The sequence below is a fragment of the Schistocerca piceifrons genome, chromosome 7, assembly GCF_021461385.2.
Source record: "Schistocerca piceifrons isolate TAMUIC-IGC-003096 chromosome 7, iqSchPice1.1, whole genome shotgun sequence".
Classification (NCBI taxonomy): domain Eukaryota; kingdom Metazoa; phylum Arthropoda; class Insecta; order Orthoptera; family Acrididae; genus Schistocerca; species Schistocerca piceifrons.
This window is the reverse complement of record NC_060144.1, coordinates 281186213-281212770: the sequence shown is the minus strand read 5'-3', so window position 1 is coordinate 281212770 and position 26558 is coordinate 281186213.

Genomic DNA, 26558 nt, shown 5'->3' with positions numbered 1-26558 from the left:
TTACTAAATAATCTCATTTCCATTGGACATAAACGATTTCATCTCCCCCCTCATCTCATCAAACTCTATCACAATAGCATCTTGACCTCAGTAGTGGGTTACGGCTCGGGAGTCTGGGCGCACAGGCTCACGCGTGTCGTGCCCGCCATGATAGTGAGAAGAGTCCAAAGAAATATGATTCTAAGATCAGTAGGGGCCTACAGGACATCACCAGGGGGAGCTCTGTTAGTCATAATGGGGCTCTGCCCGTTAGATATCAAAATACGTGAACAAGCGGCATGGCATCGGGCTAAAAAAGGGAATGGAGAAAAATAACAGATATCATGGGTGTGAGAGTAGAGGATAAGAGAGAAATAAGAAACAGAGGGGAGGAACTGTGGCAGAGGAATTGGGAGGAAGATGAAACTGGGAGAAGAACATTCCAGTTTTTACCTGATGTTAAAGAACGCGGGACCATGAAATATTTTGAACCTACAAGAGGACTCATACACTTTCTCACTGGTCATGTACCCTATCCGACATATTTATGTCGGTTTGGGAAAAGGGCAACCCCCGAGTGTGACTGTGGCGCGGAGGAGGGAACTCCTGATCATGTGGTTTTCGAGTGCCCTCTCTTCAACGACGTGGCGACAACACTCAGAGACAGACTTCCGAACAACGAGACATACAGTCTCCTAAGACAAGAAGACACTTTCCATACCCTGAATGCTCTGGCAGAAGAGGTATCGCGAAAGGTCTTAATAGAATACTTGAGGGATCAAGAATAGACACCGAACTCTTTAACCAACCGATTACGACCTGATCCCAATCCCATACCGCCTGTGCGTGGAATGGCCGACTTCCATCAGTTGGAAACCGCCACGTATGGGATTAGGGGGGTGGGATCAATCACATCGATCACGACAAGCACCAACTATGACGTAGGTTAAGCTAGTAGTAGTAGGACGTAGTTCAGAATACTAACATAGGAAACTGCAGCGATTACTAACCTTGGCCGGCCCAGTGCCAGCGGCATGCTCCCCGGGGTTAGCTCGAGGAGCCTGGCCACTTCAAGTAGGTTTGTATTTACTGGCACACCTGTGACGCTGCAGTTAGTAGTCATTTCTAGGTTAGAAGTAGGTTAAAACTAAACTGCCCATTGTTGTAGTAGGAATCTAACACTACCTTAGGAATTTAAATAGTAGCTCACTAACAAAAAATTGTAATCTAAGCTGCAAAAAACTTAGTCTTATGCAACAATTAATGGCCCACTAATCATGTTAGGAGGTGGGCCACACATGTATAATTATTATTGTTATGTCAATAAAGAATTTTAATTTTTTTTTAAATTCTCTGTCTTCCTCTACAGTTATTGCCCTCTACAGCTCCCTCTAGTACCATGGAAGTCTTTCCCTCATGTCTTAGCAGATGTCCTATTATCCTGTCCCTTCTCCTTATCAGTGTTTTCGACATATTTCTTTCCTCTCCGATTCTGCGTAGAACCTCCTCATTCCTTACATTATCAGTCCACCTAATTTTCAACATTCGTCTATAGCACCACATCTCAAATGCTTCGATTCTCTTCTGTTCCGGTTTTCCCACAGTCCATGTTTCACTACCATACAATGCTGTACTCCAGACGTACATCCTCAGAAATTTCTTCCTCAAATTAAGGCCGGTATTTGATATTAATAGACTTCTCATGGCCAGAAATTCCTTTTTTGCCATAGGAAGTCTGCTTTTGATGTCCTCCTTGCTCCGTCCGTCATTGTTTATTTTACTGCCTAGGTAGCAGAATTCCTTAACTCCATTGACTTGGTGACCATCAATCCTGATGTTAAGTTTCTCGCTGTTCTCATTTCTACTACTTCTCATTACCTTCGTCTTTCTCCGATTTACTCTCAAACCATACTGTGTACTCATTAGACAGTTCATTCCGTTCAGCAGATCATTTAATTCTTCTTCACTTTCACTCAGGATAGCAATGTCATCAGCGAATCGTATCATTGATATCCTTTCACCTTGTATTTTAATTACACTCCTGAACCTTTCTTTTATTTCCGTCATTGCTCCCTTGATGTACAGATTGAAGAGTAGGGGCGAAAGGCAACTGACTTGTCTTACACCCTTCTTAATACGAGCACTTCGTTCTTGATCGTCCACTCTTATTATTCCCTCTTGGTGTTGTACATATTGTATATGACCCGTCTCTTCCTATAGCTTACCCCTACTTTTTTCAGAATCTCGAACAGCTTGCACAATTTTATATTGTCGAACGATTTTTCTAGGTCGACAAATCCTATGAAACTCTCTTGATTTTCCTTTAGCCTTGCTTCCATTATTAGCCGTAACGTCAGAATTGCCTCTCTCGTCCCTTTATTTTTCCTAAAGCCAAACTGATCGTCACCTAGCGCATTCTCAGTGTTCTTTTCCATTCTTCTGTATATTATTCTTGTAAGCAGCTTCGATGCATGAGCTGTTAAGCTGATTCTGCGATAATTCTCGCACTTGTCAGCTCTTGCCGTCTTCGGAATTGTGTGGATGATGCTTTTCCGAAAGTCAGGTGGTATATCGCCATACTCATATATTCTACACACCAACGTGAATAGTCGTTTTGTTGCCACTTCCCCCAATGATTTTACAAATTCTGATGGAATGTTATCTATCCCTTCTGCCTTATTTGACCGTAAGTCCTCCAAAGCTCTTTTAAATTCCGATTCGAATACTGGATCCCCTATCTCTTCTAAATCGACTCCTGTTTCTTCTTCTATCACATCAGACAAATCTTCACCCTCATAGAGGCTTTCAATGTATTCTTTCCACCTATCTGCTCTCTCCTCTGCATTTAACAGTGGAATTCCCGTTGCACTCTTAATGTTACCACCGCTGCTTTTAATGTCACCAAAGGTTGTTTTGACATTCCTGTATGCTGAGTCTATCCTTCCGACAATCATATCTTTTTCGACGTCTTCACATTTCTCCTGCAGTCATTTCGTCTTAGCTTCCCTGCACTTCCTATTTATTTCATTCCTCAGCGGCTTGTATTTCTGTATTCCTGATTTTCCCGGAACATGTTTGTACTTCCTCCTTTCATCAATCAATGAAGTATTTCTTCTGTTACCCATGGTTTCTTCGCAGCTACCTTCTTTGTACCTATGTTTTCCTTCCCAACTTCTGGGATGGCCCTTTTTAGAGATGTCCATTCCTCTTCAACTGTACTGCCTACTGCGCTATTCCTTATTGCTGTATCTATAGCGTTAGAGAACTTCAAACGTATCTCGTCATTCGTTAGTACTTCCGTATCCCACTTCTTTGCGTATTGATTTTTTCTGACTAATGTCTTGAACTTCAGCCTACTCTTCATCACTACTATATTGTGGTCTGAGTCTACATCTGCTCCTGGGTACGCCTTACAATCCAGTATCTGATTTCCGAATCTCTTTCTGACCATTATGTAATCTAATTGAAATCTTCTCGTATCTCCCGGCCTTTTCGAAGTATACCTCCTTCTCTTGTGAGACTTGAACAGGATATTCGCTATTACTAGCTGAAACTTGTTACAGAACTCAATTAGTCTTTCTCCTCTTTCATTCCTTGTCCCAAGCCCATATTCTCCTGCAACCTTTTCTTTTACTCCTCCCCCTACAACTGCATTCCAGTCGCCCATGACTATTAGATTTTCGTCCCTCTTTACATACTGCATTACCCTTTCAATATCCTCATACACTTTCTCTACCTGTAAATCTTCAGCTTGCGACGTCGGCATGTATACCTGAACTATCGTTGTCGGTGTTGGGCAGCTGTCGATTCTGATTAGAACAACCCAGTCACTGAACTGTTCACAGTAACACACCCTCTGCCCTACCTTCCTATTCATAACGAATCCTACACCTGTTATACCATTTTCTGCTGCTGTTGATATTACCCGATATTCATCTGACCAGAAATCCTTGTCTTCCCTCCCCTTCACTTCACTGACCCCTACTATATCTAGATTGAGCCTTTGCATTTCCCTTTTCAGATTTTCTAGTTTCCCTACCAAGTTCAAGCTTCTGACATTCCACGCCCCGACTCGTAGAACGTTATCCTTTCATTGATTATTCAATCTTTTTCTCATGGTAACCTCCCCCTTGGCAATCCCCTCCCGGAGATCCGAATGGGGGACTATTCCGGAATCTTTTGCCAATGGAGAGATCATCATGGCACTTCTTCAAATACAGGCCACATGTCCTGTGGTTACACGTTACGTGTCTTTAATGCAGTGGTTTCCATTGCCTCCTGCATCCTCATGTCGTTGATCATTGCTGATTCTTCCGCCTTTAGGGGCAATTTCCCACCCATAGGACAAGAGAGTGCTGGATCCTAGACGACTGAAAACCCGTGGCCTGTTCAAATGAGTCCCGATTTCGGTTGGTAAGAGCTGATGGTTGACCCCACCTCGAGCTCCTGCACTACGCCGGGATAGGAGGTCCGACACGATAATTGGATGTATCCCATGACTTTTGCCACCTCAGTGTATGTCAAACATAGAGCCTGTTACTCTGTGCACCCTATCTATCTTCTATCATTTTCCGAAACGGTACTAACCGCCTCTTTTGTCCAGCTGTCCACGAGCACTCACTGGCAGAGAGGTTCCCGAAAAATATGATCTAGCAAAGTCTCTGATTCCTTTGTGCTTTCAGTGTATCATTTAACGGGAATTCTGACACACCATAATTCCTTTTTGTTTCAGCAGTCACATTTTTCAAAGCTGCCGATGCTCATTTTAGACTCGGCCGTTTGTGAAATTGTTGCGCCGGTCACATAGTTTTGCGATAAATGTAAACATAGGCTTCCGCGGCCGTTGTCACAGTTAGTAAACAACGCTACTCTGCAGACGCCGGACCGTTTCGTATTGGGGGACTGATGACCTTCGCTGTTTAGTCCCCTTAAACATCCCAACAACCACCACCACCAGTTTCGTATTCGCCGATTTCCACCAATGGCAAGCAATAAACTCCTATGGAAAATGATTTCCGCCAATATCAGCACGCAATGCAAAGACCAATAAAAGAACACCTAATACCCTTCCTCCTCACCCTGACATCCAATGGCAGCACTCCTCTATAGTATATAAGTAACCAAATCAGGGTTCATTAAGTAATTAGCAATACACCCTGAGGAAGGCGCCTTGCTATCGTCGCCGAAACGTCGGAACTTTATAGTTGACAATGCGGCCTCAAACTCAGAAGAATTTTATTGACAATTTCGTCATAGTAGAATACTCACGCGCGAATGAAAACTACACTAGGGGAATTTAGTGCTGTGTCTCACTATCTTCTGCCTTTAATTTAAACAACAGGATTATCGATGAGATTTTGGATAATAGATTATATAGGCGTCTGTTGATGCTAGTTAATAATAATCGGAAAAGAGCGTTTCAAAGATTAAACGCCAGTGAATTCGGCAGCAGATTCTGAGCGTACTGACACAATAGCACATAAAGCAAGAATATGTTAGCAGCAGTATTGTCAGTGACTGCTGTGCAACATTCTATTGCTGATATCTTTATTTGTGAACTATGAATGTATCACTTTACGAGTCATAATTTTAAGTCTTTATTGCAGTTCCAACGTCATAGTGGGACATGGGACACAAAGCGAAATGTTACTGGAGAAAGAGCGGGTACATCCTGCGACAGCACCTAAAGGTTACTACTGAGTGGTTGCTCCTCCAATCAGCATCCCTTACGAACGATGCAGTCGCTTCTTTACCTGCGGTTTCTCGTAACTTAGGTACATGGGCTAGGCAAGGCTCGGCGGACGTCTGCTTCCTTGCCCCACAGCTAATTCACTCCAAATAATAACCTGTGGCTGTGATACTACAGTCAAATAGTCTATACATTGGCTAAGATTGCGAATTAATAAAATACACAGAAATACAAAGTAAATGTTAAATGATTAATAACAAGTGTTCAGTTCTAACGTTTGCAGTTGATGTAGCCGACAGAGAAGTATGTTGAGTAATGTTTATTCGAGGAAAATAAAGGGGAAGTGGTCCTACGATATTCACTTGAAATGCAGAATGCAGACAGAAAATATCTCTAGCTAATGGAGTAAAGTTGCGCTGAGAGCGATACGAGATTGGTAGCTAATTCGCTAGACTAAATACTCTTTACAGACACATGAAAACTAAGTCCATTTCGTAATCACAGTACACGAAATATTCTCCAGCTCAAGAGAATTCAGAGTTCAACACAATGATTCACAATTTAAAAACGTGTTGAAAAGAATAGTATCTCATATTCTGTCTGTTTCAGTTCCGTAAATCAAACGGTAAAACTTAGTCTTACTCTGGAGCACATTCCAACCTTTCGGGATGGATGTCCCCTCGGAAGTGAAAGTTTGGGAGAGGCCGTTCACCTCGCAGACTCAAACATCTCCAGGATCGAATCACACACTTTACCATAGGCATGTCTGCCTCCTTCTAGCACTCTATATAAAGTTCCCGGATCGTGAGCTTTATTCGGGAAGATCAGTCCCGAGTTGACTCCAGCACTATTCCATAGTGTCGAACTCTCATTGGCTGTAGGCTTTCCCCATCAGGAAAACGTCTTTCTTAGTTCCTACGTACGTGAAACGACTCATCTTGAACACTTCCTAGACTAAGCTACTATATTAAAGCAATATTTAAATAAAGAAATGTTATAAACATTCTGTCACGCTCAGATAATTTACTTTATTACAAACAAAGCACCGTCCATAAGTAAATAGCCCAGTATTATTTCACTAGTGCGCTCACGTGAAATGACAACGAATTGACGTTAAATATTAGGTAAATAAATATTTATTCTTCTTGACAGAAGCGTCTTTTGTTTTCCATTTGGATTGTGGTGTTTGCTAGCACATGCGACTGACCACTTCCAAATTAGCACACTTGTTTCGTAGCACATAGTGAACTGTTCATTAAATAAAAACACAAGTGTGACAAAATATGAGGTACTAACTCTGTGTTCATTTGCTGCCTAAATGTGAAGAATACAATGATATGACAATCATTGTGTATTGAAAGAGATGTTGTTGTTGTTGTTGTGGTCTTCAGTCCTGAGACTGGTTTGATGCAGCTCTCCATGATTCTCTATCCTGCGCAAGCTTCTTCATCTCCCAGTACTTACTGCAACCTACATCCTTCTGAATCTGTTTAGTGTATTCATCTCTTGGTCTCCCTCTACGATTTTTACCCTCCACGCTGCCCTCCAATACTAAATTGGTGATCCCTTGATGCTCAGAACATGTCCTACCAACCGATTCCTTCTTCTAGTCAAGTTGTGCCACAAACGTCTCTTCTCCCAAATCCTATTCAGTACCTCCCCATTAGTTATATGATCTACCCATCTAAACTTCAGCATTCTTCTGTAGCACCACATTTCGAAGGCTTCTATTCTCTTCTTGCCCAAACGAGTTACCGTCCTTGTTTCACTTCCATACATGGCTACACTCCATACAAATACTTTCAGAAACGACTTCCTGACACTTAAATCTATACTCGATGTTAACAAATTTCTCTTCTTCAGAAACGCTTTCCTTGCCATTGCCAGTCTACATTTTATATCCTCTCTACTTCGACCGTCGTCAGTTATTCTGCTCCCCAGAAAGCAACACTCCTTTACTACTTTTAGTGTATTATTTCCTAGTCTAATTCCCTCAGCATCACCAGACTTAATTGGACTACATTCCATTATCCTAGTTTTGCTTTTGTTCATGTTCATCTTATACCCTCCTTTCATGACACTGTCTATTCCGTTCAATTGCTCTTCCAAGTCCTTTGCTGTCTCTGACAGAAATACAATGTCATCGGTAAACCTCAAAGTTTTTATTTCTTCTCCATGGATTCTAGTACCTACTCCGAAGTTTTTTTTGTTTCCTTTATTGCTTGCTCAATATACAGATTGAATAACATCGGGGATAGGCTACAACTCTGTCTCACACCCTTCCCAACCGCTGCTTCCCTTTCATGACCCTCGCCTCTTATAACTGCCATCTGGTTTCTGTAGAAATTGTAAATAGCCTCTCGCTCCCTGTATTTTACCCCTGCCAACTTCAGAATTCGAAAGAGTATATTCCAGTCAACATTGTCAAAAGCTTTCTCTAAGTCTACAAATGATAGAAACGTAGGTTTGCTTTTCCTTAATCTAGCTTCTAAGACAAGTCGTAGGCTCAGTATTGCCTCACGTGTTAGAATATTTCTACGGAATCCAAACTGATCTTCCCCGAGGCGGGCTTCTACCAGTTTTTCCATTCGTCTGTAAGGAATTCGCGTTAGTATTTTGCAGCCGTGACTTATTAAACTGATTGTTCGGTAATTTTCACATCTGTCAGCACTTGCTTTCTTTGGGATTGGAATTATTACATTCTTCTTGAAGTATGAGGGTATTTCGCCTGTCTCATATACCTTGCTCACCAGGTGGTAGAGTTTGGTCTGGGCTGGCTCTCCCAAGGCCGTCAGTAGTTCTAATGGAATGTTGTCTACTCCCGGGGCCTTGTTTCGACACAGGTCTTTCATTGCTCTGTCAAACTCTTCACCCAGTATCGTATCTCCCATTTCATCTTCCTCTACGTCCTCTTCCATTTCCATAATATTGTCCTCAAGTACACTGCTCTTGTATAGACCCTCTATATACTCCTTCCACCTTTCTGGTTTCCCTTCTTTGCCTGAACTGGGTTTCCATCTGAGCTCTTGATATTCATACAAGTGGTTCTCTTTTCTCCAAAGGTCTCTTTAATTTGCCTGTAGGCAGTATCTATCTTACCCTAGTGAGTTAAGCCTCTACATCCTTACGTTTGTCCTCTAGCCATCCCTGCTTACCCATTTTGCACTTCCTGTCGATTTCATTTTTGAGACGTTTGTATTCCTTTTTGCCTGCTTCATTTACTGCATTTTCATATTTTCTCCGTTCATCAATGAAATTCAATATCCCTTCTGTTACCAAAGGATTTCAACTAGCATTCGTCTTTTTACCCACTAGATCTGCTTCTGCCTTCTCTATTTCATCTCTCAAAGCTACCCATTCTTCTTCTACTGTATTTCTTTCCCCCATTCCTGTCAATTGTTCCCGTATGCTCTCCCTGGAACTCTGCACAACCTCTGGTTTAGCCAGTTTATCGAGGTCCCAACTCCTTAAATTCCCACGTTTTTGCTGTATCTTCAGTTTTAATCTACAGTTCATAACCAATAGATTGTGGTCAGAGTCCACATCTGCCCCTGGAAATGTCTTACAATTTAAGACCTGGTTCCTATATCTCTGTCTTACCATTATATAATCTATCTGAAACCTGTCAGTATCTCCAGGCTTCTTCCATGTACACAACCTTTTTTATGATTCTTGAACCAAGTGTTAGCTATGATCAAGTTGTGCTCTGTGCAAAATTTTATCAGGCGACTTCCTCTTTCATTTCTTAGCCCCAATCCATATTCACCTACTACGTTTCCTTCTCTCCCTTTTCCTACTACCGAATTCCAGTCACCCATGACTATTAAATTTTCGTCTCCCTACCCTATCTGAATAATTTCTTTTATTTCATCATACATTTCTTCAATTTCTTCTTCATCTGTAGAGCTAGTTGGCATATAAACTTGTACTACCGTAGTAGGCCTGGGCTTCGTGTGTATCTTGGTCATAATAATGCGTTAACTATGCTGTTTGTAGTAGCTTACCCGCACTCCTATTTTTTTTTTATTCATAAATAAACCGACTCCTGCATTATACCTATTTGATTTTGTATTTATAACCCTGTATTCGCCTGACGAAAAGTCTTGTTCCTCCTGCCACCGAACTTCACTAATTCCTACTATATCTAACTTTAACCTATTCATTTCCCTTTTTAAATTTTGTAACCTACCTGCCCGATAAAGGGATCTGACATTCCACGCTCCGATCCGTAGAACGCCAGTTTTCTTTCTCCTGATAACTACGTCCTCCTGAGTAGTGCCCGCCCGGAGATCCGAATGGGGACTATTTTACCTCCGGAATATTTTACCCAAGAGGACGCCATCATCAGTTAACCATACAGTAAAGCTGCATGCCCTCGGGAAAAATTACGGCTGTAGTTTCCCCTTGCTTTCAGCCGTTCGCAGTACCAGCACAGCAAGGTGGTTTTGGTTAGTGTTACAAGGCCAGATCAGTCAATCATGGAGACTGTCGCCCCTGCAACTACTGAAAAGGCTGCTGCCCCTCTTCAGGAACCACACGTTTGCTGGCCTCTCAGCAGATACCCCTTCGTTGTGGTTGCACCTATCCGTATCAGTGAGGCACACAAGCCTCTCCACCAATGGCAAGGTCCATTGTTCTTGGGTGGGATGAAAGAGATATAAAATCATAATATGTCAATAAATAAAATATATTTAGATACGCAGCTTTCATAGGTGATGGCTACAGTGCAATGCTACCATCTGAGAAACCATTTGTTGAAATCACACGAAGCGATTAAAAGTTGAGAATTCAGATATTCATTGTGAAAAATGTTTATGCATTTCGAAATATTAAATTCTGTAAGTTTAAAGAGACTGATATACTGTTGTGCCATTGGATATGCACAATGTAAGATCTCAAATGGTATTCATGTAAACATTAATATTTAGGCTTAGATATTGTCAAATCTCGAATAGCTGTAACTTAGCCACCTTTAAGACTGCCGGGCACTCCGCCATTTCTTGGAGCATTTCCTGCACAAACACCATGCAACTAACAGCCATCCAAAATCTCAGCTTAGGGATTTTCTCCTTATTCGGTCCTTTGCTGACGCCTTTGCACGTGACTCACTTGGAACCGAGCTTGATATCCTCGTCCCGTCGATTCGCAACCAGCCCAGCAAGCAAATTCACCTTACACTCTACCGGCCGTGTAGTTCGCCCTCATAGTCTAACGTTAGACACCTGCCACTTAATGAGGCACATTAGCTCGGTAATTTGCAAATTAAGTAACAACAAATTTGAAATACTTCAGTATAAATAAATATACAACCTACGCAATTAGAATACCCTACACGCGTGTCAGCGCAATAGTGTAAGTATCTTTGTGGTGATGTGTGAAACAGCTTGTACCTATTAGGACATGTCATAACAGTTTATAAACAAATATATTGTATCTAAAATAAATTATAGGAATTATGGCATATTATTTATTTGCCCAAATGAACACGTAAATTTCAAGCAACATTCGAGCGTGTCCAATCTTTTCGAAAGCCTTTAGCGCTTTTGCACTCATTTGATGGCAGTTTTTTTTTTTTTTTTTCATGGCCACATCGTAACATTTCCCCATAACAACACCCGGTGTGCTACAGTCGAAATTAGATAGTTTGCAGTCCAGCAGCCTCCGCAAAGATTAATGAAACTGTGAAACTGTTGACCAAGTACTTCGCCGAAAATGAGTCACTCTGCAGTCACCGTCAGTGCAAAATGACCAAACCTATCGAAATATGACTGTGGTGTAGTTCACAATAATCATACGACTTCCCGAATCCCCATAGATCTGGCACTGGGCATCCTCCCGTCCCCAGCCCCCACCTACCACTGGAATAGAGACATTCAGAAATAGGGTAGCAAGCAAAACTGATTTATAGCATTGGCGAAATACTTGTTTCAGCTCGACATTTCAAACACTCCGTCCCACGTTTCCACTATAAAACGTGTCTTCCGTGCTATGAAATCACTTACTTAAACATCGTAAATCAACTAAAATTTTATCATTTCTCTACAATTTTATCGGATGTAATGACGAAAATGAAAACTAATACAACGCTGTGCAGAGATCGCCCATTCATCTTTCCTTTCAACTCTGCATTATGAATTCATCTTGTCCTCAAACTTTTACAGACCAGTCTATTCAGTGTAGCCTTAAATATTGTTCTCTCTCTCCGTGTTTTACAGTATAATATTTTGTTCAACTTTCGATCTGTTACATACTATCTGACATAATGTAATCAGCACATTACGTGCACTCCTGTTCCAATGCTTCTGACAGCTGTTGTCATTGTAAATTACAAGCATTTAATACTAGATGGCGCGATACAAGGTGCCGACTTGCTAACATCGGCGGCGCGCGCGCCTGTCAGTCTGATGCTACTTACAGTGCCGGCCGCACACGCGACCCTTAGCGGCGCGTCTTAATCAAGTACAAATATATTTTTATCTTTAACGTGAGCAGTGTTGCTCTAAACCATTTCATAACTATTTACTCTATGTAAGTATGCTTTCTTTGTCTGCTGTACCGTAGCAGTTAGCTATGGTGTAATTTTATTACATATGTTTAATTTAATAATTTTTATATTATTCCAAAACTCTGTTGTAGGTAATGTAAATTTTTTTTACTTCTGATGAAGGCTGCCTTAGAGCAGTTGAAACCTAGGTAAAGTTGAAAAATTTTACCTGTGCAGCCGAAGAGCTGTATTTTCAAGTAATATTATAAATTTCGTTTACTGTTGCTGCATTATCGGCCATGTTCAAAATTGTAAGATTTCTGCCTGCTCAGGCGTCAAAGGCCGTTTTCAAATATAAGGACCTTAGAAAGAGAATCGTCAGTACAGGTATAGCAATTAATTTTAGTAAAGAATGTGAAAAAATGAGGCTCGTACCTAGTTATGTGAAACATTATCTCAACATTAATCAGTGCAAAAAAGATAAGAAAACTTTTAGTGTGCTAGTGAAAAATATTAAAGCTAATCACATCAGCTCTCTTTATACCAAAAAAGACGCTTTAAATGAAGAAGTGTACTATTTGTTCTTAGAACTTACCAAAATGTATCGCAACCATTATAACTTTCAAACTGATGACTTTTGGTGTAATATTAACGAGAGCACAGAAGTGCATAGGCAAGTCATTTATAACAGACATAAGAAAAAATTGGATAATCTTCTTCGCCTTTTACCTGTAAACGTGGCACAGTGCATTGATAATTTTGAAAAAAGTGATCATAAGTTTTTTAATAGGATTTTAAATAAAACTGACATAATTTTTACTAAAGATGAAATCTCTTTGTTAATAAAAGTTTTAAAATACAATGTCAAACCAAACTTATCTGATCAGCATGTAACAGAAAATATCATTGTTGAACTTAAAACTGGTCTAGACAGTGTAAAAATTGAAAGATCGCAACAGACCAGAATTGCTCATGGTGCATGTGATTTGCTTAGTAGAAATGTAGTTCGCCCTGAAAATGTCAATTATGACAAAAAATTAATCAACTCTATTAATGTTAAACTTAGAGATAATGATGCTCTCATAACAAAATCAGATAAAGGTAATTCTCTTATTATTGCTACAAAAGGTGAATATGTAGCAAAAACGTAAGAATTTTTTGAGGAAAACAATATTTCTGAGCTACAGGTAGAGCCTACCCCAATTTTGCAAAAAGAAATGAGATCCGCGGTCAGTGATGCAAATTCCTTACTTAAGCCATTCCAGAAAAAGCAGCTGATTAACATGAACCCCCAGCCGCCTAAGCTTCGGTCTCAGTTTAAGGTCCACAAAATAAATCACCCTAATCGGCCCGTTTCTAATAGTATGAACAGCGCTTACCACGATCTAGCAAAATTCCTTCATGATAAATTAAAAAGGTCTTATGTTTTTCGAAATAATTACTCTATAGCTAACAGTCAGAGCCTTATCGACAAAATAAAAGACATACACTGCGACGAAAACACAAAGATGTTCTCATTTGATATTAAAAACCTTTATACCAATGTGCCTGTACTAACGACTTTAGATACCATAGAGAATAACTTACGTTTGTTCAAAAAAAGAACTCTCTGATGAACAGATCACTGATTTCATTAACCTAATGCAGATCGTAACAAAGTACAATTATTTCGAATTCAATGGACAGCAGTACCAACAACCTGATGGTCTTGCTATGGGCAATCCCTTAGCTGGCATCCTAGCAGACATTTTTATCAACTCTGTGGAAGAGACATTTTTCAAAAAATTTTCCACTACCACCATAGGATTTGTTTCATATTCTAGGTACGTCGATGACATTTTAATAACGGAACGAACGAAGGCATTAACCACCTGTTCGAGATCTGTAACAAACTACGTGAAAAAATCACCTTCACATGTGAACATGAAAACAGCTCCCGTCAGTTAAATTATTTAGACTTAACTTGGACAATAGTGAATGACAAAATCTCTTTCAATATTTTTCGTAAGGATTCTTTTTCTGACCAAATTGTGCCTGCCTGTTCCACACAGCCACGATCTCACAAAAAAGCATTTTTTCACTCTGCTGTTCATAGAGCAATCTCTTCCCCTTCGTCCTCTGAAAATTTAAAAACTGAATTGAATCTAATTAAAACCATTGCAGTTAATAATGGTTACGAACCAAATATAGTAGATGCTGTCTTCAGACAGAAAACCAATAAGAGAATTACCACGCTTGGGACCACTATTGACGAGCTTAGCGATTTGAAGAAATACTTCTCTTTACCGTATGTAGGGCCAATAACCTACAGATTGCAACGTCTCCTTAAAAATAAATATGGCAGCAACATAGTTTTCTCTACCAACAACTCTCTCAAAAATAATCTTATCCATAATTGAAACCAAGACGGTCGCCTCTGCAAATCTTAGGCGGTTATAAAATCACCTGTGACACTTGCTCAGCTTATTATATAGGACAGACTGGACGAGCTCTTCCGATTAGATATAAAGAGCATCTATTTGGGAAAAAAGGTACGAACGTACATAATTCGTCATTCGCTGACCACCTTCTTATCACAGGACACAAACCTAAAGATGTCCATGATATAAGTATCTTACATACGGGAAAGAAAGGCTCCAGACTTGATATTCTTGCACAGTCGGAAATTTTCAAACATTTCTCCCCTAACGACCATTTAATCCTCAATGAGCAATTACAATTACGTGATAAAAATTTCTTTGATGGTGTAAAGCCCTTGCTTAAAATCACTTAACGCGGAATATTGCTATTATGGTTCCCGTACTGTAGCCTTAAATATTGTTCTCTCTCTCTCTGTTTTACAGTATAATATTTTGTTCAACTTTCGATCTGTTACATACATTCTGACATAATGTAATCAGCACATTACGTGTACTCCTGTTCCAATGCTTCTTACAGCTGTTGTCACTGTAAAGTACAAGCATTCAATACTAGATGGCGCGATACAAGGTGCCGACTTGCCAACATCGACGGCGCGTGCGCCTGTCAGTCTGATGCTGCTTACAGTGCCGGCCGCACATGCGACCCTTAGCGGCGCGTCTTAATCAAGTTGTGCATTCCTATGAAAATTTTATAATGTACAAATATATTTTTATCTTTAACGTGAGCAGTGTTGCTCTAAACCATTTCACAACAATTTACTCTATGTAAGTATGCTTTCTTTGTCTACTGTACCGTAGCAGTTAGATATGATGTAATTTTATTACATATGTTTAATTTAATAATTTTTATATTATTCCAAAACTCTGTTATAGGTAATGTAAAAATTTTTTACTTCTGATGAAGGCTGCCTTAGAGCAGTTGAAACCTAGGTAAAGTTGAAAATTTTGTACCTGTGCAACCGAAGAGATGTATTTTCAAGTAATATTACCATTCAGAACCCTTCCAAATTAACGTACATCGAACAATAAACCCATTAATGTATCTCCAAAAACGTAGTTCAAACTGTGCACGTAGCTACATGTTTGACTTCAACAAGAATTAATTTTGTACTGATGTCTGATGACCTCCAGGCACCAAACTTTAAGTGAACAATAATCACAAATAAACTACCCGTATTGTGTATGAGAAGCCCATCTAAAATACTGGAAGTAGTCCATACAAATAACCCCTGAAACTTTCCTCCCGATCTTACGTACAGTACAATTTTTATTCCCCACTTTAGCATGTGACGAAAGTACAGGGTGTACATAACGTTCGGGAACACTTTCAATTATTAATTGCACAAGAACCAAACGTTGTACAGATGTAATTCATATGCCATTTTGAAGAGAAACCCTGAAAGTATTTTTTCATGTGTACCGCCACAGCGTAGTTTGGTAATTTGCCGATAGACAGCGCTAGTCGCAAACATGGCGAATTCAGGTGCGGAGCGACCTTTCTGTGTGTGGGAGTTCGAAATGGCCTCCCCGATCATCAGATCTCAGTCCGGGTGACTTTTCTTCTCTGAGGACACATTAAAGATCCGGTGTATGTAGCACGTGATGTAGCAGAGTTCCGGGAGAGAATACGGGAAGCGACTGCCACTGTCGACGATGCCATGCTGGGACGGGTATGGCCAGAATTAGATTACCGTATTGATGTCTGCCCGGTCACTCATGGTGCGCCTATCGAGTGTTTGTAAAAATAACTTTCAGCTGTTCTCTTCAAAATGCAATATGTATGACATATGTACAATGTTTACTTCTTGTGCAATAAATGATTGAAAGTTTCTCGGACTTTATGTACACCCTGTATGTTCTTCCTACCTCCGCACACCAACAGTCGTGCAGCCACTGTTGACACTCTCTTTGTACTATGTTGTATCTCCACACATTTTACATACATATAAAATTCACCAAACATAAATTGCCCCAAAAATTCTTATAAACTACACATGAAATTACACTTGTATAAGTACTTATATTTACACAAACCCCAAGGTGCAACTTGGCACCGTTGCTCTTACAGCCTTTTTCTCACCAGTGTGAGTATCTTCCGAATCTCAGTCTTCTCCGGATTTTCACCTGCTGAAATTCGAGCCTACTTTCGTCGTTCACTGACGGACTCCTCAGTTTACTATGACTACTGTTGGAACACCAGTTTTTGGATCGAGAAACGCACAGTTTATTTCTTCGTCAACATCGATCATTTCACTTACGGGCTGCACAGTTTTAATTTCATCTCTCTCTGAACGTTGTCGCTTAAAATATCATTTGAGTATCCCTTTCTTTTTGTTCCATATTTATGGTACACATTATAATTTCAAGACAACCCTTAATCTCACTACCCATTCCCAGATTCTCCTGACCTACCCCAACTTGTCTTTATGATTAAAATCACTCTCACAATAGTTGTTTCATCATTCTCGTAAGCATCAAATATACTGTTCGCTTCCTCCGAATTAACGAAATCAGTAGATGCAACATTCTCACAATTAACAGCACAGGATCGCTCATAAAGTCCTTGTCTCCTCTTGACCCCTGTGCTGGTCAGTACTGTCACCTCCATTGGCTGAAGGCAGTCCCCACAAAAATGCATCGTCCTTTAGCTCTACACGATTTGATTCAAGTTGACGACTTCCTGGACTACGCTAATATATTAGGATAATGTTTAAATAGAGAAATATCATAAACATTCAGTTGCACTCACCTTACTTACATTAAATGTAAGTAAAAGTTGGTTCATAAACAAATAAGACAGCACTCGTGTGCATGTGTGCTCACGTTAAATGACTGTAGATTGTCCTTAAGTAATGTTCAAACAATTATTTATGCCTTCATGATGGAAGTGTGACTTTTTGTTCTTTTCTCAAGAGCAGTGTTTACTAACACATGCGACTGACAATTTTTACATTAGCACAATATTTTAGCAGCATTTGCAATCAACATTTCAATAAAATTAGTAGGAAAATAGTGAACTATTCATTAAGTATAAAACAAAAGTATGATAAAATATGCGGTGATGCTGTGCTCATTTGCTGTGTAAATGTGGACAATGCGATGTTCTGAAAAACATGTGCGTAATAAGAAAACATAAATGCACAGTAAACCAAGACATGAGACAGATACAAATACATGTGTTTCAGAGGAGATGGCTATAGCGCAATGTTAACATCTGAGGTATCGTTTGTTGAAATTGTATAAAGAAATTAAAATTTTTAATTGATATGTTCAGTGTGAAAACGTTTTTTAACTGACTTTGTATAGTATTAAGGTGCTGAAACACTCTTTTCCTACTGAATATACCTCATTTTTCTGAGATTGAAAATTTGTTCACATTTGCATTACTGTTTGATGTGATGTGATTTACTGTCGAATTTCGAAGAGTTGTAACCTAACCATCTTTAAGATTGCCTGTAACTCCGTTATTTCTTGCAGCATCTTCTACACAAAGGCCATACGAGTAGCCGCTGTCCAAATTCCCAGACTAGAGATTTTCGTTTGCTAACACCCATGCACTTAGCTCACCCAGAGAGCCCATGTGATGTCCTCGTCCCGGCGACTCGCAATTAGTCCAACAAGAAAATTCATCTCACGCTGCACCGGTCGATTAACCCACCTACATCCGTGTAACATTATAATTTGCATTTGCACGTACCACCACACAATATCACTGTACAATGTGTGGCTAATGATATGTCTTACAAGTATTAGTAATTTTGTTTTATACGATTCGTGAACTGAATAACCGAAAATGGCTTTCTGTATGGCACTTGACATTCATCATCTCTGCGAGAGAAGCATTGTCAGTCACCTCATTGGGATCACGTGTCAAAAGGCTGAACAACCACCTTTTGCAATGCAGACTACTGGACCACTGAGAGTCATCCAGGAAGAGAGGCAGTGTGGTTCCAGGAAGTACCGACAGGAATGTGGAGCCATGCTGACTCCAGTGCCGTGCCCAAGTGCACTAGGCTTCTTAGTTGTCTATCGATGGCAAAACTGTATCGACCGAGGTGGTCCCACAAATGCTCGATCGGGCTTAAATCAGGGGAGTCTAGTGGCCAGGGGAGTATGATAAACTTATCCTGTTCCTCTTTGAACCACGCACGTTCAGTGTCAGCTGTGTCACACAACGTATTGTCCTGCCTGAAGATTCCATTGTGCCAAGGGGAAACAGACTGCATGTGTGGGTGTACGTCGTTCAAAAGGACAGATGCATTGTGCCGTCAAGACTGAGGGAATAATCCAGGATATTCCGCGAGAATATTCCGCAGTCCATGACGCTCCCTCCTCCAACCTAGACGCTTTGCTTTTAGACATTTCACGTTGTACACATCATTTGTCGGATGAAGCATAAAAGTGATTTATCTGAAAAGGAGCGTCGTCACTCAGTGGATGTCCAGTTGCAAATTCCAGCATTCTTCGCCAACGAAAAGTGGTCAGCATGTGTTCATGAACCAGGCGCATGCTGCGGAGGACCATATAGTCATTGGGGAGACACTATTGGCAGCCCTTGATCATCTAGGCGGTCAGTTTCTCAACAGTTGCCAATGCCTATTCATCCATACACATCTGCACAGCTGTCGTTCGCCCAAGTCATCTATGGCCCGTGTTGCATCACACTTCCGTCGACGTCGGCTTTGGATAGCGCCATTGTATCATGCACGATATACTTTAACCAAGTGGCGCGCGAACAGTTTACAGTCTTAGCCGATTCGGAAATGATTCCACCACAGGAGCGAAAGATAATGATCGGGCCATTTTGGACAATAGGTAAAGCACTCCGTTTCCGTTTTATGATACTGACGGCACTGTTTCCCGCATCGCCCCCCCCTTTCCCGACCCCCCCCCCCCCCTCCACACACACGCGGAAATATATTATATACACACTACACTTAGTAATTTTACCTGTAATGTGTGAGTGGTTACTGCACGTTGACGTGGAACATAGGAAGTGGTCACATCAATGTGACTGGGCCGTGTATAATCAGACTTAATCGAATACTGGTTCTATGAAGTGATCGGTAGGCTTTCGAGAGAATCTTCAAAGTATTCTCATTTAATTTTCTCAGATATATCTTATTACTTCCATGCGGGATACATTGACGTGTTCGATGATAGCAGTACGTTTATGAATAGGACGACAGCTAAATCCTACTTGAGAGAACTGCGAACACTAGATCTGTAATCTAGCAATTTAGCACTAACAACTTGTATGCGTCTCCCTTAACAGATATTGAGCATTTTTCCAGAGCCCTAGCAGCAAATTCGTATCCTCCCTTACTTTGCCTACTACACTATGTGATTGGACATCTGGCTGAAAATGACTTACAAGTTCGTGGCACCGTCCATCGGTAATGCAGGAATTCAGTATGGTGTTGGCTCACCCATAACCTTGATGACAGCTTCCAATCTCGCAGGCATACGTTCAATCAGGGGGTGGAAGGTTTCTTGGAGAATGACAGCCCATTCTTCACGGAGCGCTGCACTGAAGAGTGGTATCGATGTCGGTCGGTGTGGCCTGGCACGGTTGGAGTTCCAAAACATCCCAAAGGTTCTATAGGATCCAGGTCAGAACTCTGTGGAGGCCAGTCCATTACAGGGATGTTATTGTCGTATAGCCACACCGCCACTGGCCGTGGATTATGAACAGGTGCTCGTTCGTATTGAAATATGCAATCGTCATTCCCGAATAGCTCTACAAAAGTGGGACCCAATAAACTGCTTAAAACATCAATGCAGGCCTGTGCTGTGATAGTGCCACGCAAAACAACAAGGGGTGCAAGCCCCCTCCATGAAAAACACGACCACACCATAACACCCTCTCCTCCGAATTTTACTCTTGGCACTACTCACGCTAGCAGATGACGTTCACCCGGCATTCGCCATACCTACAACTGCCATCGGATCGCCACATTGTGTACCGTGATTCGTCACTCCATACAATGTTTTTACACTATTCAATCGTCCAATGTTTACGCTCCTTACACCAAGCGAGGCGTCGTTTGACATTTACCGGCGTGATGTGTGGCTCACGGGCAGCTGCTCGACCATGAAATCCAAGTTTTCTCACCCCCGCCTAACTCTAATAGTACTAGCAGTGGATCATGATGCAGTTTGGAATTCCTGTGTGATTACCTGAAAAGATGTGTGCCTGTTACACATTACATCCCTCTTCAACAGTCGGTGGCCTCTCGCAGTCAACAGATGACGCTTTTGAGCTGTACGTGTCCCTTCACGTTTCCACTTCAGTACCACATGGAAAACAGTGGACCTAGGGATGTTTAGGAGTGTGGAAATCTCGCGTACAGATGTGTGAACCAAGTGACACACAATCACCTGACAGCGTTCGAAGTCCGTGAGTTCCAAGGAATGCCCCATTCTGCCCTCTCACGATGACTAATGACCACTGAGGTCGCTCATATGGAGTTCCCCGCAGTAGGTGGCAGCAAAATGCACGTAAAGTGAAAAACATTTGTTTTTCGGTGTATCCGAACACTTTTGATCACATAGTGTACAGCAGCGTTTAATATTGTCCTAAAGATTTAAACTACATGACATATACCAGATGCTCAACAGTTAATATGTAATCGGGTATTTTTGGGTCGTACCTCTTCCCTATACATATTTTCTTGAATTTATCCGCATTTACGTAGGTTTCCTGTTCGGCACATCACGAAAAGTTTGTCCATATCTTTCTGCAATCCATTAGGACCGCTGGACGGCGATATTTTTCTACAGACACCAGCATTATCTAATAGTGCTGCTGAACTTATCTGATAACCAATTTACTTATTATGGGTATATTAGAGGTACCAATGCATTTCCATTGGGTACACCTTATGCTACTTTCCTTTCAGTGAAGCACTCGTTAGACAATTGAACGTACTAGGTAATATGAGCCAAAAGCTCATCGAGCCATTCGAATACTCATAAACATAATCCGTACAAATTTATGCAAGTTATTAGTCGACGGAAAGGTAAATGTGGAGCGCCGTTCCCCTGTCTCTTCTCTCCATACGTTCCCATGTGCGTGTGTTTCACGTTTGTAGTTTTTCACGAATCAGTGGCGAGAACAAATTTCCCGTTTCGTCGGCAATCCACAATCGAGGCAGGGCGCTGCCAGCTGCTGCAACTCTCGACGCAGCGCACGTCTCTCCCGTCGAAGCGCTCCGGCGGATGATTGATTCTGTGGAGCGAGGAACGGCAAAGTTTTTCTGATCCGTCCCGCGAGAGTGTGTGTGTGTGAGGGAGAGAGACGAAAGCTGCAACGATGGGATCTCTGCGATCGATCTTCCGTGCAGTGCGCATCCTGAAAGGAAGGTTTGTGCGACTTTCTACAGCTGTTGTTCAGTGGACACAAGGAGGATTTCAAAGACCGAATAGGGACACTGTCACAGAACCCAGTATTGAAGCTATCACTAACAAGTTTCTGCGTTACATTTTTACTGAGCCCATTTTTCTTTCAGTGGGTTTTCTAAAATAAAAAATTTCCTTTCTGTCTAATTTGGTGCGTGTTTTTCTTGTGTATCGAGTCAAGGTTTTTTGGTTTACTAGTACACCAGGGTAGCGTAATGTTTAAATATTTATCGTTAATTTTTACTTCTCATTTTTTAATGAATCACCCTCCTCTAACTTTACATTTTTTATGTAGAGATAATCGGTACCATTTATACCATCGATTCTCACATAGATTAAAATTATCTCAGCTCTTTCATTAAAAGATTTTATATGATTTTGTATACGATGTAATATATTACAGGCTAAAATGTATAAAAAAGAAATCAATCTGTTACGATCGATATGTACTAACAGTTAATATTACTCTTCTTTAAAAATATCTGAAATTACGATATTTATTTTGTACTTAAATTTAATATTATTAATTGTACAATATAACTCTAATTATTAAATTTATTTATGGAGTTATTAATAAAATAAAGATATAATTTGGTGAATATTCTTCTTTGGTAAAGAAAGTTTGTAAACTCTTTTGCTTTGTAAACTGTTTGGAACAATGTGTGTACCGCAGAGTGTAAATAGTGGTGGGCAGCCACTGATATAAGTAGACGTTTTCTAAGTTCATGTAAAGGTTTTTTAAACTACCGCTACCAGTCACAAACTTTGTTGACTATCGTATTACTTATTTACTTAGCGACATGTTTCGAGGGACTACCTCATCTTCAGGCTAAATGGCATTACAAAAACAATTTTACAATAAGGTCATACTGATGTTACATAGTCTTTTCGTAAATGTTGTGGTTATCCTTGTTCTTCTAGTTTGACAACAAAGATAACAACAACGAGACTGCCACGCCAGAAGAACAATGATAACCACAGCATTTGCGAAAAGACTATGTAACATGAGTATGACCTTATTGTGAAATTGTTTTTGTAATGCCATTTACCCTGAAGATGAGGTGGTCCCCCGAAACGTGTCGCTAAATAAATAATACAATAGTCAACTATGTTTGTGACTGTTGTCGGTAATTTAAAAAAACCTTTACATATTTCTTGGGACAGTCACGGTCGAAAAATAGTCTAATTGGCTTCAAATTATTTTCTAAGTTTGTCACCGAAAATGTAATTACAGTTTTTTTTTTTTTTTTTTTTTTTTTTTTTTTTTTTTTTTTTAATGTGGAAAATGTAAAAACAGTGTGTAGTTGGAAGGTATGACAAAGAACAAACTTCAAGAGTAATACAGGCAAATCTTCATCACTTGTTTATTCATCAAGAATCTACAAAATCGAAATTTCAGCTGCAAGAATGTACCCCTAGACAAGGCTCTGAGCCACTGACAACAACAACGAGACAATGAAGATAAATAGAAAGTTATTCTTCCGTATATCTTACACCTCACGAAGATTTCAAAACTTCTGCAAAGAAAGAATTTTAATAGTGATGTGCGGGAGGGTAACTGTACTATACTTTCATTTTTATGTTATGACTAGTTGGTATCGACATTTGGCCATCGTCAGATCTATGTGGAGCTACACGTCAGAATGCCTGCAGCATTCTGACGCGTAGTTCCATACGGATACGACAGGTTGTTTAGACAGCTACACAAATCTGAAGATAATTCAGTATTGATTGAATTGAAATTACTCGTGCGACTGAGGCAATATGAACAATAAATTTTAAATTACACAGCTGTGGAATCTCTCTCGACGAATATGTCGCTAGGCAATAACATCTTCAAGCAACAACAGTAAAAGCTATCAGTAATTTTGGGGCACAAAAAATAATTTTAGTCCATATTAATATCAAACCTACCTCATAAGTAATAAGTGTTTCCCATTACAGGATGTGTGTGTATATGTGTTACACATACTGATTAGAAAGCTTTTCTGTATAGCCAAGAGCAAAAAAAGACGTTTAGCTTTTTCCTGTAAGTAAAACAATACGTTGTGATAACAATTCTTTTACAGTTCGTTTATCTAGCAGATTAAACATACTTATTGCTACGCCAATGCTATAACTATACATATCGTTGGGTAGAACTCTATCAAATCATATTTAGCTGCAACCTAATATCGATTAGTTGCACGTGTCGCAGGATATCACCTGTCATCCTGAAATATCAGAGTATTTTGAGAAATACTCGGTGTGCGATACAGTTGTTGAGAACAAAAATTATTGTATGTGAAATGGACCTGTAATTAAACCATCAGTTTGAAGGTAGATAACGATCCTTTTAAATGAAACAAATTTCAAAGTAGCTACTTTTACCTTGAACATAAATTGTTTTTGCAAAATGAGATTTACGGAATATAATTTCACACTTTTTTATTCAGTTCCCCATCCTACTTAGTTTCAAAATGGGTCTGAGCACTATGGGACTTAACTTCTGAGGTCATCAGCCCCCTAGAGCTTAGAACTACTTAAACCTAAGGACATCACACACATCCATGCCCGATGCACTACTTAGTTTCAAGAATAATAAGTTTTTACCTTAAGTTTTTACCTCCACGCTGCTTCCACACCCTCATATGATCAAAGTGTTTGTACAACTACCACGTTAAGGACTTAAATTATCATCCAAGCGATCACAATCTCAAGAGAGTCTTTAAATTCTTCCTCGTCAAGTTAAAGGTCTTGTTTATTTTTTATTTTTTTTTCAAACGCTCCAATGCTGGACCACATATATAAGGAAAATTGACATATATTGGCGACGCTTCCACTTTCAGTTCAGTGCTCTACCTCTCCTCATCTAATTGTCTCCGTATTCGCCATCTTGTGAGGCCCAGATATCCGATTTCAACAGCACTGTACCACTTTTTGCGTAGCGTAAGGAATAAATATAGTCACTACGGGTTTATCTTCTTTATCTGAAAGCTGCGGCTGTTGTTGTAACAGTTATGAAAAAAACAAAGTTGGCACGTGTGAATAGCACTCACGCATTGAGAGTTCCGTACAAACTTAATTACGTTTATAGGCAGTTCATTCATTAATGGAATGGAGAATCGGCCATTTTTGCCTGTTATCAACATTGGTTGTGAAGTGCAAGATTTTCCAGAATCTACTAATTTCAGTAATATAAATGAAGTATCTGCGCTAGCAGAATAGAAATATGGAAAACACAAGTCCGAAAATAATTTATTGGACTTACCAAAACAATAATACAATCTCCAAACGAGCAACAGACTCGATCCCAACAGCTGATCGTCGCAAATACAAAACAAATAATAACAGCAAAGGTCCTCCTCTTCACCGGGAGAGATTACAATGAAGCAATTCTACATTGTTAAGAGGTTTTTCGACTATACCAAGTCCATCCGCAAGTGACCGGCGAGCTAGAAGAGACGTCTGGCCGCGGCTGCCGGCTCTGTAGACTTCCAAGAGGTGCGTCCAACAGCCCTTCTACGGCAGTGCGCCGACTATAAAGCCCGTTTGGCGGATGTACCTGCCAGGTCTAACTGCATTCACGCGCCTGGAATATCAAAGTAGTTCCTGAGCTGGCTGTGACCTCTGGTGAAGGTGTTCTGCAGGCTCCGCAAACGGGTAGCGGTCCCTGGCGCCCGTTGGTGGAAACTTGTTGTTGTGTTGTAGCCGCTGGTAAATATTTGTGTGACAGCACAGACGACCTAGGTTTTCCTGGTGAATATATGCCCTATGATGCCGGCATCCCGTGTTGGTAGGACGTGAAGTGGGATGCGGATGCAGCAGGCGCTACGATGTATGAAGTGGCCAGCCGAAGGCATGCAGGAAGGAGGAACGCGACCATTATTATAATAATCAGTAGCTCTGGATTCAGGCTGACGTCTGCATTCAGGCTGACTAGGTCGCAATGGGACTGTAAAAGTCAAACATCAGGCAGCAAGGAATTGTCGCAACGTGTACGTGAATGTGTGCTTCACAAACAATTTCAAACGCCATATCTACGTGCGGCAACCGCTCTTGCATATCTGAGAATGTATAAATTCCAAAAGGCGCCATATGAGCAATATACTCATTCCGTGCCTGATGCTTGACTTTTGCATTTTCGTCCATCCAGCAAGAATGCAACTTCAAGTTTGATGCCAGATGTTGTTGTTGTGGTCTTGAGTCATGAGACTGGTTTGATGCAGCTCTCCATGCTACTCTATCCTGTGCAAGCTTCTTCATCTCCCAGTACCTACTGCAACTTTCATCCTTCTGATTCTGTTTAGTGTATTCATCTCTTGGTCTCCCTCTACGATTTTTACCCTCCACGCTGCCCTCCAATGCTAAATTGGTGATCCCTTGTTGCCTCAGAACATGTCCTACCAACCTATCCCTGCTTCTAGTCAAGTTGTGCCACAAACTTCTCTTCTCCCCAATCCTGTTCAATACCTCCTCATTAGTTATATGATCTACCCATCTAATCTACACCATTCTTCTGTAGCACCACATTTCGAAAGCTTCTATTTTCTTCTTGTCCAAACTATTTATCGTCCATGTTTCACTTCCATACATGGCTACGCTC